Here is a 17,407-nt window from a genome sequence, read left to right as displayed (position 1 = left end):
GGTTTTAAAAATAGAAGACAAAAAAGTTAGACACACGTTTATGGTCTAACTTAATTCAAATTCAAATTTTATTTGTCACGTACACAGTCATACACAGTACGATATGCAGTGAAATGCTTACACAACTGCCCGTGACCTAAAGAAAAAAAAAGGAAAAGGCTATGAATAAGATAGGAAATAAATATGAAAATTAAAAAGGGTAAATTTAACTAGGAAGGAATAAAATAAAATATAAAAATTAAAGTTAAAAATGAAATAACTGTACAACACAAATTAGAATGAATGGTAAATTTAACTGGGAAAGAATAAGATAAAATCCATCCATCCATTCACTCACTTCCGCTTATCTTTTTCAGGGTCACGGGGGGGGGGGGCGCGCGCTGGAGCCTATCCCAGCTGTCATAGGGCGAGAGGCGGGGTACACCCTGGACAGGTCGCCAGTCTGTCGCAGGGCCAACACACAGGGACAGACAACATTCACTCGCACATTCACACCTAGTGGCAATTTGGATTATCCAATTAACCTATCCCCACAAGCTGCATGTCTTTGGACGGTGGGAGGAAGCCGGAGTACCCAGAGGGAACCCACGCAAACACAGGGAGAACATGCAAACTCCACACAGAAGGACCCCGGCCTGATGTTGGAATTGAACTCAGGACCTTATTGCTATGTGGCAACAATGCTAACCACCGTGCCACCGTACTGCCGAAATAAGATAAAATATATAAGTTAAAGTTGAAAATAAAATAACTGTAGTAGTAGGAGTTGGCCGTCCGACTGCGGTCTGGGGTGTGGGGCCTCCCTGCTGCTGCGGAGTCGGGGTGGTCTGCCTCTCCCCACCGCAGGGAAAAGGGTAACACCACCTGGGTCTGGGTGCAATTCCCCCCTCCAGGGGCAAGGGTACCTAGACCCGGTTTGTAGAGTACGCTTGGGGAGTGTGATTGTGTGTACAGCGTCTCTTTATGTCTGTCTCCACGTTGGTTGAGTGTGGAGTGAGTGCATATGAGAGCATGAGGGTGGGAATGGATGTTTGTGTCTGTGTGTGCCTGTATGTCTGTGTCTATATGTCAGGTTGGGTATCAGACGCCACCTCTCTGGGAACACCTCAGGCCCTCCAAGGTTTGGAGGCCTATCTCCACCCACCACCACTTCCCCTGCCGGTGGCGGACTCCCTCAGGTGTCGGTGTGTTGGTGGTTCTTTGTGTCTGGGGGTGGGCGTCCGGGTACACAACGGCTCACTCCTTGGCGGCCGCTTGTCGGGGCCTGGGGCCTGGGGCTCGCTCGGGCCCCTTTGGAGGTGGGGTGCCCCCGGCCTCTCGGCCTGGGGCTCGGTCACTCAGGCACAGCTGGGGGCCGGCGGAGCTCACGGGCGCGTCACTGCAACTCCCCCTGACTTCTGCTCCGCGGCTGCTGGGCGAGCCCTCATCTGGGACTCTCCTCAGCTCTTACTGGAACAGTGGCGCGGCTGCCCCTCTGTTGGTCTTCCATGGTCTCTTGTGTTCTGGGGGCCTCTGGATGTCTGGAGTTTTGATCTCCTCCATACCTGCTTCACACCCTGGAGGACGGGGCTGTGGCCCCCCCACACTCCCTAGCAGATCATTACATGGAGAAACCTTTGGAATGCAAGCATGCTGATCCACACAGGTATGCACACATGGGTATTCACAGACGCGGACTAAAGCTTTCTTGGCTGCTACCTCAAAGCACACTGTGCGCTGTCTATCTTGCGTGCTGCACAATATCGTTTATTATTTAGTAAATATTGATATCTATGACTAGCTAGTTTATTGTGATGGTGCTTTGTTTTCTCTATTATTATGTTGCTCTTTGTTGTTTGCTGTCTCCTCTGTTTGTTTTTGTTTGTTTTTTTTTTTTTCTCCATACAGGTGACCCAGGAGTTCTTTTTTTTTTTCTCTCTCTTCCCCCCCCTTCTCACCGTCTCTTCTCCCCTTTGGTTTTCTTTCTTTCTCTCCCCCTCTTTCTCTCATTCATTCCCCCTGTCCTATTTATTAAAAAAAAAAAAAAAAAAAAAATGACAAAGGATGAACTGAAGCTCTGCCATCACGTAATGTCGCATACTGCTGTTTCTGATGTCATTTAAAAAAAAAAAAATAAAAAAAATAATAATAATAATAAAATAACTGTACAACAAAATACACAATACACAGTATAGAAATATATAAGAATGTATGAAGAAATATATATATATATATATATATATATATATATATATATATATATATATATAAAGACAGCACAGAGGCACTAATCATGGCAGCACAAGAACAAGCTCTGAGTACAAGATCCATAGAGGCTGGGGTCTATCACACCAGGCAAGACCCCAGGTGCAGGCTGTGTAAAGATGCCCCAGAGACAATCCAGCACATAACAGCAGGGTGCAAGATGCTAGCAGGCAAGGCATACATGGAACGCCATAACCAAGTGGCCGGCATAGTGTACAGGAACATCTGTGCCGAGTATAACCTAGAAGTCCCGAGGTCAAAATGGGAGATGCCCCCAAGGGTGGTGGAGAATGACCGAGCTAAGATCCTGTGGGACTTCCAGATACAGACGGACAAAATGGTGGTGGCTAACCAACCGGACATAGTGGTGGTAGACAAACAGAAGAAGACGGCCGTAGTGATCGATGTAGCGGTTCCGAATGACAGCAATATCAGGAAGAAGGAACACGAGAAGCTGGAGAAATACCAAGGGCTCAGAGAAGAGCTCGAGAGGATGTGGAGGGTGAAGGTAACGGTGGTCCCCGTGGTAATCGGAGCACTAGGTGCGGTGACTCCCAAGCTAGGCGAGTGGCTCCAGCAGATCCCGGGAATAACATCGGAGATCTCTGTCCAGAAGAGCGCAGTCCTGGGAACAGCTAAGATACTGCGCAGGACCCTCAAGCTCCCAGGCCTCTGGTAGAGGACCCGAGCTTGAAGGATAAACCGCCCGCAGGGGCGTGCTGGGTGTTTTTATATATATATATATATATATATATATATATATATATACACACAATAAAAGCAGCTGTACAAGTATTAAATGGAAATGAAGAAATATAATGTCCAGTGTTGTGCAATCCACATTTGTAAGTGTCTTATGCAGTGCAAATATGCTTAAAGTGATTTAAGTGATGAAGTGAAAACAATGTCCAGAATGTTCAGTGTGTGTGTAAGAACCATATGTACTTATGTACCATACTTAAATACTGGTTGTAGAATTCAGTCAAAATTATACAAAAGCAGATGTCTTTTTTATGTCCAGAGAGAAAACATGGGGATTGTCTGACTTGAGTCATTTGCTCATGTTTGTTTGCAGCCAACTGACTACACACACATTTAGCAATTTAGAAAAGAGTTCCCTAAACAAATGAACAAAGTGAGACAAAGGAAAGACAAAGTGTGGGTGTCTATGTTTCTGCTGAGGTCTATTTAACAAATCTTCAAACTTACCCAAAACACTGTTCTTCTTGATGTATCCCACTGTTGTTGTTCTTTTTCGTTAAAATAAGGAAAAGAATTTCAGTGGCTGAGATTTCAATCCAAGCAACATGGAAACATTTTTAACTCAACACATATTTTTTGTCAGAATTCAAATATCGCTACCACTGGTTTATTGCTGCACTTCTGTACATCAGTGACTTAAGCTAGATAGCACACGTAGTGCCTAGTGCTAACAAAATGTTATTCCATAAGTATGTTGTTTACTGTACAACTGAACAATTTAAAATTTACAGTTTGATGATTTAAAGTCTCACACACAACCCATCGAAAGGGGAGGGGGGCCCTGCTGCTTCCAAAGAGAGCACATTTCATTTATAATGTTGTAAATCCAAGCCCATTATGTATTCATGATTTGAATCCTGGGTTGTGTGAAATCTCAGAAATGCACCCTAGACAAAGTGAATCTGTGAACTAAGGTGTAGGTCTGTTAGGTTATGTTGTGGTGATTCTCGGGTTGAGGGATGGGTGTTCGGCGGCGGGGGGCCCAGGACGGAGGGACCAAAACCAAACAAAAAACAAGCTCCAGTGATCCAAAAGAACCGTCCAAAACACAACACACACTGGAGTCCCTGAACAGGGTCCCAAAACATAGTTCAGGAGGCCGGCCCGGAGGCTGACAACTCAGGAGCCCAGAACAGTTCATCTCCGGGGGCCGACCATGTTGGCGACACAGATCCAAAAGCCGTCCGCGCAGAAGGCAGCGGTGGCGACGGGGAAACAGTTCAGGCGGCCGACCGTGCGGATAGCAACGGCGGCGGCGACACAAGTCCGGAGGCCGACCGCGTGGACGGCGGCGGAGGCAGCGTAAAAGCGGGTCCGGGGGCCGGCCATGGTGGCGAAGATGCCCAACATGCAGCCTGGCAGATGACCGACGATGTTGAGGCGGCAGATGGGGACCTGAAGGCTGCGTGGCCTTCGCAGCACCAGACGAGGCGGAAGCTGAGGCTGGACCAGGCGAAGCCGAGGAGGCAGAAGCTGAAGCGGAGGCTGGACCAGGCGAAGCTGAAGCAGAAGCTGAAGCCGCAGCAGGCGAGGCTGATGGTGATGGAGCCGGGCCAGGCGAGGCTGATGGTGATGGAGCCGGGCCAGGCGAAGGTGATGGAGCTGCAGCAGACGCCTGGACGGGCTCCTCGGGCCCTCCAGCTGACGAGGCAGGACGCTGGCTAGGTTCCCCTGAACCTCCAGCTGATGAGGCAGGAAGCTGGACGGGCTCCTCGGGCCCTCCAGCTGACGAGGCAGGAAGCTGGCTAGGTTCCCCTGAACCTCCAGCTGAGTCTCCAGACGAGTCTTGGGGCTGGACGGGCTCCTCAGGCCCTCCAGCGAAAACAGTCTCTGGACCAGTGGGCACCGGGGCCCCTGGAACACACAGGACAAAACCAGCAGGCACACGGGCCTCTGGCAGGAACAGGTCAGAACCAGCAGGCGCACGGGCCTCTGGCAGGAACAGGACAGACTGGAGCTGCGCGGAGCACCGACCCTGCTCAGGCAGCGACAGCCGGGTGCAGTCCTCAGCTGGGTTCTTAGCCTCCAGGGATCCAGAGTCAGCTGAGGGCTGTAATTTAACCTCTGGTGAGGCCCTGGAGCAAGCAACAGTCTCTAAACTAGCCAGCTGTTGAGGAACGATTGCAATTTTAATGTGTTTGTCTCTCTGCAAAACATACGTACTAGGAAAAGAGTCCAGAAACGGAGGCACAGATGCAGCCTCCCGTACAGAGGGAGTCGGTGAAGACGGAGATGGCATAGATGATTGGGCTAGCGGGGATACCGGAGGCCGAGTTGAATGCTGCTGTGCAGCTAAACGAGCTTGCGGCTGTGCAGCTAAACGAGCGTGCGGCTGTGCAGCTAAACGAGCGTGCGGCTGTGCAGCTAAACGAGCTTGAGACAGCTGAGCAGGAGAATAAACAGGCAACAAACAGTTCTCCTTGTCATCTGCTGCACAAAACAAAGCCCCTGAATAAACTGTCCCACAGTCCAAAACAGAAAAAGGGTCCTTCTCACTCACCACAGCCGGCAGTCCTGAAGTCCTAATATCCGGCTGTGGGGTGACACGCCGACGGCGCGATCGTCGCTTCCTCCCTGCCGACGGCCCCGGCGGGCCGGGCAAAACCTCCGGCGGGCCGGGCAAAACCTCCGGCGGGAGAAGCTGACGTGACTGTTCCAGGGCGGCCGTAGTCCGCTGCTGCTGGACAAAGTCTGTGGATTCCTGAGCTCGCACCACCCCCCGGGCTTTATGCAGGTTGCAAATTAAGCCTGAGACTCCCTTAAGCTGGCAGAGGTAGGGATTTCCTCCCAGGATTGCCTCGATGGCTTTTAACCCCACCACTTTTGCCCTTGCGTTGGTGGTGTGGGTTACCCAGTCCATCAGGCGTTGGATGCGTGCGAGGTCGCTCTCCCCAGACAAAGCTGCTGGATCCATCTTGTGGTCGCGTTGTACTGTCACGGCTGGGGCGGCAGTCATGTGGAGGGTGAGAAAGGAGGATCCAATAGCAGACAATGGCGGAGGTGCAAGTGGGTTTTATTTACAGTGCATAAAACCAAGGTGTGGGCAGAGCCGATCATAAACCTAAACTGGGAAAACTAATACAAAATGGAGGACATGGAGCGAGGAGCAGAGAGTCACGAAGAAACATGGAATAATGTAGACTACACGGGAGATTCACAGAGAAACACAGACGACGCGACGAGGAGCACAGGCAGACACCAACTATAAATACACACACCAGGTAATGAGGAAATGGCACACAGGAGGGGACACAGCTGGAACTAATGGGCATAACGAGACACAGACCTACAAGGGAGGGAGTGTTCGCCCAGGGCCCCAAACAGGCTAGGACCGCCACTGATTGCCAATCAGATTCTTTCCTAGATGGTACTGTATGATGAATCAAAATCAGACAGTACTTTTCTACATTCATAATTTCATCAATTTTAACAAGATCCTCAACACCACTGTCTGAATTCAGTCCCAAAACATGACTCCAGTCATGTGAGTCTCTACTCTGCTTTACAAATAGTTTTAGACGGACATTCTCGTATACCACTGCTGACCATACTTGTTGATGAAGATTCGAACCAAAAATGTAAATTTGGATGTATTCATTCCATAAGGCCTGTTGCCACTGAGTTTCAGTCCATATCTTGTGTAATTTGGCACATGTCTGTTTTTCTCCCCATCCGGTTCCTTAATAATGGGCTCTTAACAGGTTCTTGACTTCTACTGAGGCACTAGATGGATCAACTGAAGGGCCAGATGCATCTTTCAGGTCCAGTCAGATCTGGATTTTTTTCCCATTTCTTAAGGATGTGACTTTCAAAAATGGTTTGCTGTAGATAGTGTTTATACTTACTGTTTAAAGACATACTGCACATGAAGTTGATATTCCAAATTTTCAGCTAATAGCGCTTTGGGAATCATCTTGTTGGTACAATAATATCATTTTCTGCCTCTCAAACTGTTTTATCTTTGGCATGGCAGCTTCAGCTAAAGAAACTGGAACAAATTATGTGCGTTTCGAACAAGCTGCAAGTAAAAAAAGTGCCTAAAGATAACATTTTGGGCTCTTGGTAAAATGTTAATGGCAATGGTAAGTTGCCCATTATCTGTAGACACACCGGTCGATCCCTTGAGTTAGGTGCATTTTTTATGCTTGAATCATCAGTGTCAAATGGTTTGACAAAAAAAAAGGAAATAAAAGAAAATCTTTGGATAATAGTGGAGTTGGTTTTTTTTATGTATGTGCTTCTCTAATATTTCTTTTTTCCCCCCGCCCCTTTTCTTACTCGTATGTGATTGTTATAGCTACAGTGATAAACCTTGGGTCGACAACTGAATGTCTATGGTTGCTGGGTAAAGTGAAGTTAGACAAGGATAAGAGAACAAAGGTATGTTCAATTAGTTTCTTCTACCACCACTCTCCCCTGGCCTAGCTGTTGCCTTTGTTCAAGTTACCTTGCTTTCTGTCAGTCACTTCCTTGCTGGTCTGACTTATTCATTCGCTGGCTTTCCTCTGCTATAGTAATCAACCATCACCTTGAAACACTCTCTAGCCTCTGTGGACAACCTCGCAACATTCAAACTGACAACACTAATAACCTGTGCATCAGACTAGCAGTTGCTTAAATAAACTGCTTAGCTAAACTTAGAAGCTGTTTGTGTTAGTATTCTGCATTCATGCTTTAGATCAGCAACCAAGAGTGGGCTTTTCTTCCAGGGCCTTAGAGTAATTCAAGTGGAAAATGTGGTATATTTCAGGAAATTTAGACACATCGCATTACAAATTTACCTCCATTTTGATTTCCATGCTGCCAGCTGGATCACTGGTTTTCACATTGCATATGTTCATCAGCATGCAAAATTCAAAATTTATGATGTCTGACCATGATATGCACTTGTGCATCTGGTGCTGGGCTTTGCTCAGCTCTGCTGTTGCACTGTACAAGATACTGGAAATAAAAGGCTGAAATGTTTTTAGGTGTGGACCAAATCTCTAAATTCCCCAGAATTCCAATGTACATCATTTTCAGTATGTAGGTCAAATAACTGAGTCTTTGGATGCTATATAGTTAACTAACTTGTTAAAGACAGGGAAAAAAAATGCATGTTCCACAGCCTTGACAGCAAATCTTCCCTCCATGTTGGATTTATAAAATTGTGGAACTAAGTCTCCTAAAATTGGATTGTGTTATTTTTCACAGTTCTATCCTGTACTCCATCATAAATAAAGAAATTATTATTATTATTATTATTATTATTATTATTATTATTATTAATAATAATAATAATAATAATAATAATAATAATAATAATAATAATAATAACAACAATAATAGTAATAATAATAATAACAACTTTGCATTCATGGGTTACTGCAGAAAACTAACATGTAGCAAAAAAGGAGACTATCTGAACCATGAGGAAGGATGTGCTATTCCCATAGTTCAAGCTCAAAGCTAAGTGAGTTGACCCTAATTTATGTTGATGGAGAAGCAGAACTGTTTCATTATCTTTTGAGTGTGCGCTAGTCCTATAAGTACTGTATACTCAACTAATATCCACTGAGAATTTGGCCATTGAGCACACACTCTCACCTAAATGTTACAGCTTATTGATAAACTTAAAGGGAATTTAAGAGAATGTTTGTTTCATAATGTATTTGTATAGAGCAAAAACGGCAGACATAGGTAATTTTTTAAGGATACACACAGCATCAGCTACTTACCCCTAAAATCATAAGTCTATAGGGCTAGCTTTTGCTTATGTCTAAAAATGTACCATCGACATATCGATGAGGAAACTAACTACTAAAATGACTCTTGTGGCAAAACAGTTTACTGAAGAGGACTGGGCTAACTGGGTTAAAAAATACAGTAAGGCAGCAATCAAATATCCAACCTATGTTTTAGTTCAGAGAACATACAAGAGATGAACATTTCATTTGCACCTCTTACTTTCCACTTATTATCCCAGGTGTGTGTGGCCAGAGGGCAGAGATGCAGGAGGACCCTGGCCCTGTAAGGTGAGGAAAACTTGTGCTTTTTCACACACAGACACAAAGAGAGAGAGAGGGAGAAAATGGCAAGGTCACACATGATGGCTGGAGGATCATGACATAAATTGTTTTATAGAAAACATTAAACTGTAGAAACTATTGATTGCTCATACATTAGTTAAATCCAAATCAAAGATTCACAAAAAGTCCATATATTATAGGTAGACACATGTGTTTTGAAACTCATTTAATAGTTTTTTGTTGCATTTTGGTTTTTTTAATGCTCATTTCACAAGAAGAAATGCCATCACCTCACCAGATGGGATGGTTCATAAGACTTGAAAATGAAAATACTGGAGTAATGCTGTATATGTAAGAGAGAATGTCAGTACATACTCAGCAAAAAAGATGAGTTTAATGTACTGTACATAACAACTCCTTTGTGTTTTTTTTACATAATATTCTAAATGTTTTACTGTAACTATAATGATATTAAAATAGTATCCAATGACTTTCATAACCATAGATGCATAATACTGTTGTGGGTTTTGGTTTCTGTTAATCACTTTCTATTTAATATTGTAATATTGTCCTTGGTTCTTCATTCATTCCTGTCAATTTTTCTTTCACACATTGTTTATTTTCCAGCTTTTTTTCTTCCACATCTGCATCCAATCAGTAATCACTCTTCCTAGTGTATGTAATCCAATTTCCCTTTGGCAGTATAATATTGTCTCAGCTTTCTTTGTGCTTTTTCCATTTTCATATAGATGACCTATTGGGATTTTTTAAAGACTTCACCTTTTGCATGCTCCTTGCCTGACTTGTTTGCCTTAGAAAAGCAATATTACTGTCTGTCTGTGAAGGTTCTCAGTCATCCAGGTCATCGTAGTCAAAGGAGCTTGCAAAGAAAAGCGTCTGGACTTCTTTAAGTTGCTTGAAGACGTTTCACCTCTCATCCGAGAAGCTTGTTCAGTTCTAAGGTCAAATGGTGGAGAGTCCCAGATTTAAACCTAGTGGGAATATCCCGCCAAAGAGGGACAAAAGGACCAAAGGACTCCCATCACCCTCTGGAACACAAACTTGGAGTAATTAGGATCCTACACCACCGGGCAGAACATGTTCACTCTAAGCCTGAAGGAAAAAAGAAGGAACACACACATGTAAAGGAAGCACTCAAAACATGCGGTTATCCTAATTGGGCGTTCTTAAAGGCAGCAAAGAGGCACAGAAAAGAAGATCAGACACCAGCGAGGGAGGATAAGAAAAACAGACGCAACAACATTGTCATCCCTTATGTAGCTGGTGTATCAGAAAAACTCAGGAGGGTTTTCTCCAAGCATGACATCCCGGTGCAGTTCAGACCCAGCAACACGCTCAGACAAAAACTGGTTCACCCGAAAGACAAAACTCCAAAACACAGACTTAACAATGTGGTGTATGCTGTACAGTGCAGCGAGGAATTCCCAGACCTCTACATTGGAGAGACCAAACAGCCACTTCGCAAGCGCATCGCACAACATAGAAGAGCCACCTCCACAGGACAAGACTCAGCTGTCCATCTGCATCTTAAGGATAAAGGACACTCTTTGGAGGATGCCAATGTTCACATTTTGGACAGAGAGGAAAGATGGTTTGAAAGAGGAGTGAAAGAAGCTATGTCCACTGTGAGCGACCATCTTTGAACAGAGGCGATGGTTTACGACACCAACTGTCTGCCATCTATAATCCAGTTTTGAGTTCCCTCCCCAGACGCCTTAACGCCCACTCACACCCTGGGCCATCTGATCTCAGGAATTCACATGATAAGGAGGGGCCAGGTTTCACAATGAACTCACCCGAAACCCTGGCTGATTGGGACCCACACCCAGTTTCACACCTTGGCTCAGACGATTAGAGGATCATCAGGGGGTCCTTTTGTTCCTCTGCGGGGGGATACTCCCACTAGGTTTATATCTGGGACTCTCCACCATTTGACCTTAGAACTGAAGAAGCTTCTCGGATGAGAGGTGAAATGTCTTCAAGCAACTTAAAGAAGTCCAGACGCTTTTCTTTGCAAGCTCCTTTGATCAATATTACTGTCCCACAACTCATATCAATGTACTGTAACTGACAAGTAGCACATCAGTGAAATGTTAACAATCTGATGCCAAAGCTTACTGATAGATTTTCTACATCTGTCTAATCCTAAAGTAGATGTTAATCCTAAAATACTTATTGAAAAAAACAAAACTTTTGTTTCCCCTAAAAATTTTAGGAAAAGAAGGTAAAGTCCAATTTGTGAACAATTTGACAGTACTCTGTTACTCCTGTTGAATCTATTGCACAACAAACTCATGGGTAAAATACAGATTTAACTTTAATCAAATGTTGTTTTATTACAAAAGCTTCATCAAATTAATTGGTTTAATTAGAAGTAGTTATATCCTTATCAAACTGATGGTTGCTATACTGCTCTTCTGTTTGTACTTTCTACTTCTTAATTTCAACCTACCAGATGAACCTTTGCCTAATTGCCATTAGAGAAACAATAGTGTGTGTGTATGTGTGTGTCTGTGTGTGTGTCTGTGTGTTATGTCTTCAACAAATAATACAAATAAAATGGCAATAATTGAGGCAATAATTATAACACACTTGAAAACATTTTCTATTCGATTTTACACTTTTTGTCCAGAATAACTTTCCCTCTGTTCAGTCTAGATAGCAGGAGGTCATTAAATCACTGGCTTCAAAAGTACAGACAAGAAGGGGGGGTCATAGTTTGTCTGTTATAGCAAATATCAGAGAGAGACCACCCTCATATGACTTACAGTATCACAGCAAGGATACCAACATCCAGCAGTGCAATCAGGCCTAGCTCTCTAATGTCTGATGTCATTCACTCTTGAACACAGAGGCCGTGCCACAGAGGTAGCTTTGATAAGCTCCATACTAAATTACATCTAATTAGTTACACTGCCAGCATTGCCTCTCAGTGATCATAACAATATGGCCAGTGAACAACACAAACAGTTCTGGTGTGGTCTTGTGTAGTTAGGATATTAGGAGTCCTTTATCTGAAAAGGATAGTAATGACACTTTCAATACTCTCGGCATTCATATATTTATTTTAAGCATCATTTGTGACTAGAGATATCTGTTGGTTTGTTTAAAAGTAGGAAAACTGATACTGTTACCTGTGACCAACAAGCAGTGTAAAACTATTGTAAAGCATATATATTCAGTTAACTATATCTAAAAATGTCCATGCAGTTGTTTTATCCAAAATACAGGCCTGAATAGCTGAACGTGTTATCAATTACATAATTGTTGTTGTTGGTGCATTAGCACTGATACATTAATGCATAAGTAGCATATTAGCTGTTTTAATTTATTGGCTCCTAAGCTAGGAGTTCAGCTTCCAAAAAAAGATGTCTGTGTTGCTGACACTTCCCAAAATGAATTTTAGATCACTCTGGTCCCATAGGAGAACTTCTGACCTTAATGTCCTTCATTTCAAATTACTCCAATTTTCCCAACTTCCTTTAATATGCCAAAATGAGTTTGCTGTTCAAACAGCATCTGTCTAGCAGAGCTTTCAGCTCCTGAAGGCTTAAGCCTATTTCTAATTAATTTGTCTCTCTAACAGCAACAAGAGTAGGTTAGAGAAAGGACTGAAGGTGACTGGAGTTTGGTCTTGATGTGTTTTGATGAAAAATTTTCTTCCTTTTCTTCAGTATGGTAAGCCAGGTATATGTAATTGACTTTGTAAAGTGCTTAATTTAGTTACTGATCTGTTCAATTTAGTTGTGTTAGAAATACTACAGCTTGAATGGCCTGTACTCATCATGCTTAATGTCTTCACTTTCTTGATAAACGGCATCACTGTACATTTGGTTTATTCAACAGTAATCTGTTTGTTTGTTTTGTACTTGAAAAATTAACGGGAATCTGTGTCAGAGCAATTATTTAAAGCAGTTCCAAAAGCAATTCTAATAAACACACTTACCCCTTCTGTGTTTTTGACAGTTTTTAAGAAGCATTGGTTAATTCTGATCAGTGCTATGGTTTCCCATATTCTAAACTAACTTCTGTACAAGCCGTAATAAAATCCTGCTCACTGGGCAGGCATAACTGTTTCTAATTTCCCTTGTCTGTGTAGCAAATTTATTAAAAAGAAATATAAATGTAAAATGTGAATACAAATGGTAAAATAAAGATACAATAAATAAATAAATAAATAAATAAAATAAAGTAAATGCATTGGTATAAGAATTTTTATTTTGACAGGATTTTTAGGCAAAGAAATAGTCAAGTTTGACATAGGTAGGTTGTCTTTGGGACCAAGCAAGATGTAAACAGTGAACTGCCAGTGAGCAAATGCAGCCCAGAATTGATAGCTAACATGACTTGTATACTTACTTCTGTTTCATTTCATTCATGTCATTTACACGTGAGGTATGCAAGCAAAAGATGCAGAACGCAGTACCAGTGTAGAATAGGCAGCCAGGTGACTTTTCCAATTAAGTTTGAATAACACACAAACTGCTTAGGTTTACAGAAAATCCTTCCATTGTAGGTGAATAACAGGAGTGCTGGCTAGACTGTGGGCACGAATACCAAGGCCCTATTCCATCAGATGGCAAGGAATGGCAAGAAAAAAGGAGAAAGCACGAGAGAGACATGTTTGTGCCTAGTTGATACCAGGAATACTTAGTAGGTTCCTAGACATGCTTATTGGTTAATTTATTCATATTTACTTAATGGCCATGATTCTTAAAGACAATTGTCTATAAGTATAATTAAACTGTAAACATTTCCTTGATTAAAAATACTTGATGATCAGAGACCTTCAAACATTGACCGTAAATAGGGAGCAATCAACACACAGGAGAGATGGCTGCTAAGGCAAGGATCCTACCTGATATTAGATTGATGTATTATTTTGCTAGACGGCAACCTAAGATTGTATCCAGTGGAACTATGATGGTAAACTCATCATAATAATGATCATGTCTCTAAAATCAATTCTTAGTCAACTCATTACTAACATGCTGCTCCAGCTCAAACTGGGTTTTGCCATTAAAAACAAAACAAAAAACAAACACAAACACAAAAAAATCTACTGTGTATTTTTACAAAGAGAGGACAGTGACAATATTGCATGTAAGACGTGGCAAATCAAAGCTTTTTGCATATGCATTTCTGGGAGAATCTTTCTCAAGGTGGAAAATATACGGAGGCGAATATTTGAATCAAGTGTGAAAACTGATTTGCTAACATTTGCAACATGCAGTTTACTGCTAATTGTACATGTATTTGATGCGAATAAAAATAAATTCTTATTATTTGCATATAATATGGTATTTGCTATATGGAGAGTGCACAGCAAATTTAAGAACATGTGCTAGATGAGTTACATATTTCTCTGCAGATTGATTTACTGGGACTTCCAGATGAAGACCTATATAAAAGATAGAAGACACTTAAAAAAGACATATACATTTCCAAACCACCTACTTATTAATTTGCCCAATGAACTCAGTGAAATCTCCAGTGCAAAGGAGTTGTACAATATCAGCGGCAACAAAACGTCTTACTTTTCAATTTTTGGTTTTGGGTTTTTTTCAACACTGTCTTTTGTGGCATGAATTTCACAGCCTGCACAATGGGGTTCAAAGTGAAATGGTTCAAGAATGGAGAGAATGAAGAGATGACAACGTTGACTTTGTCTATCATCCAGAAAATGTGTTTTCTGGATGATAGACATATATATATATATATATATCAGCTGGATAGCGTAGTGGTTAGACTACACGCCTGGGGCGTCTGTATCCAGTAAGGGTCCTAAGGCTAGACCCCCTATGCTAAGCGAGCCTACCGCAGACATGAGCGAGACAGATAAATATGAAGGCATGCCGGCTCGGACGTCGCCCGGATCAACAAGGTCCGCGTCAGGTGTTGAGGAACCAGGGCACCCTCACGAAAAGTGGGCTACTGGAACAAGAAGGCATCGGTGGGCAAGAGACGAAAACAGGGCGTTGTTGGAATGCTACTGCGCAAGTAACCCCGGCGGAAGGGGCTACATGAATAGGATGACGGACCTATGGATTCTTCGATACCCAACATCCACAATGACGGCGAAACAACTAGTAGCTCAGTGTTCCAACATTCGAAAGAAGGGACTGCTCTCACAGCTAGAGATTGACGAGGTACAACACAAATGCTACGGCAAGGAGGAGTCAGGACGGAGATATCATCACCCCCACCCGAGATTGGGTACATAGCCCCAAGTGCGATAGGAGAAGGATCGTTGAGTGCGAGAGGAACTGACCTGAAAAATAGGATAATGGCCAAGCTTGAAACCTGGATCCCGCGTAGCCGGTTACCAAGATTACGTGAAGTACCCTCAGAAGGTCTGCTAGATTATGTTAATGCAGCACTACGGACAATACCTACAACCACGATTACCGACACTAACAAGCTGATCTACAATACGGCAGCAGTGATCAGTGAGATGCTTGGCTACAAGTTGAACAGCCACAAGGGGCAGTACCCTCCATGGAGAAGGAGGCTAGAGGGCAAGATCAAAGTAGCACGGAGGGAGGTTAGCCAACTAACGGAGTTGCAGAAAGGTGCGACAAAGAAGGTGCATAAGAAATACAGCAAGCTGTCCATACCTGAGGCCTTGGAAACTGCCAAGCAAAGACTCACAGCCTTGGCCAGCCGCTTGAGGAGGTACACCAGAGAGATAGAAGGCAGGAGAATAAACCAGCTGTTCTCCACAGAACCAGCAAAGGTGTACTCTCAGTGGCAAGGGAACAATAAGAGAACAGCACCACCAAGGCTGGAGACGGAGCAATACTGGAAGAGCATATGGGAGAAGGACGCAACCCATAACAGCAATGCTCAGTGGCTAGTGGATCTGAGGGCAGACCACAGCGACCTCCCTGAACAGGGTCCAGTAACCATCACAGTGGCAGATATCCAAGAAAGGGCCTCCAGTATGAAGAGTTGGACAGCACCAGGGCCCGACATGGTTCACGCCTACTGGCTAAAGAAGCTGACTGCACTCCACGAGCGTCTGGCAGCACAAATGAACCAGCTGCTAGTTAACGAGAGACACCCGGAATGGCTAACCGAAGGTCGGACGGTCCTGATCCCCAAGGACCCCAAGAAGGGACCGGTCCCCTCCAACTACCGACCAATAACCTGCCTCAGTACTACATGGAAGCTCCTGTCAGGCATCATATCGGCTAAGATGAACAGGCACATGGGTCAATACATGAGTGGGACACAGAAAGGAATTGGCAAGAATACCAGAGGCGCAAAACACCAGCTACTGGTAGACAGAACAGTCAGCCGAGACTGCAAGACCAGACTGACCAACCTGTGCACTGCCTGGATTGATTACAAGAAGGCCTATGATTCAATGCCCCACAGCTGGATACTGGAATGCCTAGAATTGTACAAGATCAATGGGACCCTAAGAGCCTTCATCAGGAACTCAATGGGGATGTGGCGTACAACACTAGAGGCCAACTCCAAGCCCATAGCATAAGTCACCATCAAGTGCGGGATCTACCAAGGAGATGCTCTGTCCCCACTGCTGTTCTGCATAGGCCTGAACCCCCTCAGTGAGATCATTAACAAGACTGGCTACGGATACCGACTACGGAACGGAGCAGTTGTCAGCCACCTCCTGTACATGGATGACATCAAGCTGTATGCCAAGAGTGAACGAGACATCGATTCACTGATCCACACTACCAGGCTATACAGCAATGACATTGGAATGTCGTTCGGACTGGAGAAGTGTAGTCGGATGGTAACAAAGAGAGGGAAGGTAGTCAGAACTGAGGGGATTGAACTACCAGAAGGCAACATTGCAGACATAGAGGACAGTTACAAGTACCTGGGGATCCCGCAGGCAAATGGGAACCATGAAGAGGCCGCTAGAAAGGCTGCAACCACCAAGTACCTGCAGAGGGTCAGGCAAGTCCTGAGGAGTCAGCTGAATGGTAAGAACAAGATCCGGGCCATCAACACGTACGCCCTGCCCGTGATCAGGTACCCTGCTGGGGTAATAGGCTGGCCAAAGGAGGAGATAGAAGCCACTGACATAAAGACAAGAAAGCTCCTTACCATGCATGGAGGGTTTCACCCCAAGTCCAGCACCCTGAGGCTGTACGCTAAGCGGAAGGAAGGGGGCCGGGGACTGGTGAGTGTCAGCACCACAGTCCAGGATGAGACAAGGAACATCCAAGAATACATTGGGAAGATGGCCCCAACTGACCGAGTGCTCAGTGAATACCTCAGGCAGCAGAAACCCAAGAAAGAGGACGGAGACGAGGAACCATCATGGAAGGACAGGCCCCTGCACGGTATGTACCACCGGCAGATAGAGGAGGTGGCTGATATCCAGAAATCCTACC

This window comes from Rhamphochromis longiceps, linkage group LG7 (genome assembly GCF_057381845.1).
Source record: "Rhamphochromis longiceps isolate RC_006_pf linkage group LG7, R_longiceps_female_GT1.1, whole genome shotgun sequence".
Taxonomy (NCBI): domain Eukaryota; kingdom Metazoa; phylum Chordata; class Actinopteri; order Cichliformes; family Cichlidae; genus Rhamphochromis; species Rhamphochromis longiceps.
This window is presented reverse-complemented; position numbering follows the sequence as displayed.